Source organism: Protobothrops mucrosquamatus, unplaced genomic scaffold (genome assembly GCF_001527695.2).
Source record: "Protobothrops mucrosquamatus isolate PMUCROS unplaced genomic scaffold, P.Mucros_1.0 scaffold5600, whole genome shotgun sequence".
In the NCBI taxonomy this organism is placed as follows: Eukaryota; Metazoa; Chordata; class Lepidosauria; order Squamata; family Viperidae; genus Protobothrops; species Protobothrops mucrosquamatus.
This window is the reverse complement of record NW_015391455.1, coordinates 8,590-11,250: the sequence shown is the minus strand read 5'-3', so window position 1 is coordinate 11,250 and position 2,661 is coordinate 8,590.

The following is a 2,661-nucleotide window of genomic DNA, read 5'->3' as shown; positions in this document are numbered from 1 at the left end:
TTTTTTTTTTTTTTTTTTTTTCAATATAAAATTTTTATTATTTTTCATCATAGAAAAAAACATCACAAATATTACACAATACTGTAAGAAATACTCTGTCCTTCTGTCATTCTGTAACCATCTCCTGCTCGGGCAGGGGGCTGGACTAGATGACCCCCAAAGTCCCTGTCAACTCTGTCCTTCTATGATTCTGTAAAGGTCTCCTGCTTGAGCAGGGGGCTGGACTAGATGACCCCCCGAGGTCCCTTCCAGCTCTGTGATCCTGTCATTCTGTAACCGTCTCCTGCTTGAGAAGGGGGCTGGACTAGATGACCCCCCGAGGTCCCTTCCAGCTCTGTGATCCTGTCATTCTGTAACCGTCTCCTGCTCGAGAAGGGGGCTGGACTAGATGACCCCCCGAGGTCCCTTCCAGCTCTGTCATTCTGTAACCGTCTCCTGCTTGAGAAGGGGGCTGGACTAGATGACCTCCAAGGTCCCTTTCAGCTCTGTCATTCTGTCATTCTGTAACCGTCTCCTGCGTGAAAAGGGGGCTGGATTAGATGACCTCCAAGGTCCCTTCCAGCTCTGTAATTCTATGATTCTGTAAAGGTCTCCTGCTCGGGCAGGGGGCTGGACTAGATGACCTCCGAAGTCCCTTCCAGCTCTGTGATTCTCTTCAGTGAAATCCCTGGCTGCCTCGGAGGCCCCTTCCTGGCATGGGGTAGGTAGAGTTGGAAGGGACCTCGGAGGTCATCTAGTCCAACCCCCTATTCAAGCAGGAGACCCTTACAGAAACATAGACTGACAGAGTTGGGAGGGACCTTGGAGGTCATCTAGCCCAGCCCCCTGCTTAAGCAGAAGACCCTTACAGAATGACAGAATCATAGAGCTGGAAGGGACCTCAGGGGTCATCTAGTCCAACCCCCTGCTCGAGCAGGAGACCCTTACAGAATCATAGAATGACAGAGCTGAAAGGGACCTTGGAGATCATCTAGTCCAGCCCCCGCTCAAGCAGGAGACCTTTACAGAATCATAGAGTAACCAGAGTTGGCAGGGATGTTGGAGGTCATCTAGTCCAGCCCCCTGCTGGAGCAGGAGACCTTTATAGAATCGTAGACTAATAGAGTGGGCAGGGACCTCGGAGGTCATCTAGTCCAGCCTCCTGCTCAAGACAGGAGACCTCATACCAACCCGGTCAAACGGGGGCGGGGGGGGGAGGGAAGGGAGCTAATTTGGCAGGCTGCCAAGTTCTTCCAAACAATGCAGAATTTAATTGCGAAAAGTGGGGGAGGGTCTCCGTCGGACCCCTCCCCTCCCCTCCCCGGGGGCTTTATTCTGACTAGGCTTCAGCTTTGGGGGGGGCAGGGGGGCGCCCCCTGGAAGCGATAAAAGTATCTGTCATCGCCTGGGAGACTTTCTCCTCTGGACCCCAGCAGTGGCAAGAGGCTCCTGGGCATGTACAGAAGGCTTTTCGGAGCGGGAGGGGGGGCGGCTTCCAGGGATTAGAAGCCGGTGGAGGGATTCCTAACTCGGGGTCTTGGGACTGTCGGGGGGGGGGGTTCAGAAATTGCAATCGCTGGTTAACAGTAAGGAAGGCGCCCCCTCCCCTTGAAGGGGGGGGGAACCCCAGATGGTTGAAGACCCCCGGGAGCCACGTGCCGGGTGGGCTGCGGACCCTCCCCTTGTCCCACTCTACATGACGTCCCGGGTGGGCTGCGGACCCCCCCATTGTCCCACTCTACAAAGTCGTCCCGGGTGGGTTGCGGACCCACCCACCCCCGTTCCACTTTACAAAGCCGCGTCCCGGGTGGGCTGCGGACCACCACCCCCTTTGTCCCGCTTTGCATAGCCACGTCCCGGGTGGGCTGCGGACCCCCCCTTGTCCCACTCTACAAAGCCATCCCGGGTGGGCTGCGGACCCCCCCCATTGTCCCACTCTACAAAGCCGTCCCGGGTGGGCTGCGGACCCCCCCTTGTCCCACTCTACAAAGCCATCCCGGGTGGGTTGCGGACCCCCCCCTTGTCCCGCTTTGTAGTGCCACGTCCAGGGGTGGTATGCGGACCCCCCCATTGTCCCACTCTACAAAGCCGTCCCGGGTGGGTTGCGGACCCACCCCACCCCGTTCCACTTTACAAAGCCGCGTCCTGGGTGGGCTGCGGACCCCCCTTGTCCGACTCTACAAAGCCGTCCCAGGTGGGTTGTGGACCCCCCCTTTGTCCCGCTTTGTAGTGCCACGTCCAGGGGTGGGTTGCGGACCCCCCCTTGTCCCACTCTACAAAGGTGTCCCGAGTGGGTTGCGGACCCCCCCATTGTCCCACTCTACAAAGCCGTCCCGGGTGGGTTGCAAACCCCCCCCTTTGTCCCGCTTTGTAGTGCCACGTCCAGGGGTGGGCTGCGGACCCCCCCATTGTCCCACTCTACATGCCGTCCCGGGTGGGCTGCGGACCCCCCCCATTGTCCCACTTTACAAAACCGTCCCGGGTGGGCTGCGGACCCCCCCCTTGTCCCACTCTACAAAGCTGTCCCGGGTGGGCTGCGGACCCCCCCTTGTCCCACTCTACAAAGGTGTCCCGAGTGGGTTGCGGACCCCCCCATTGTCCCACTCTACAAAGCCGTCCCGGGTGGGCTGCGGACCCGCGCCCCCCCCTTTGTCCCGCTTCGCGAAAGCGCTCCGCTCGTTT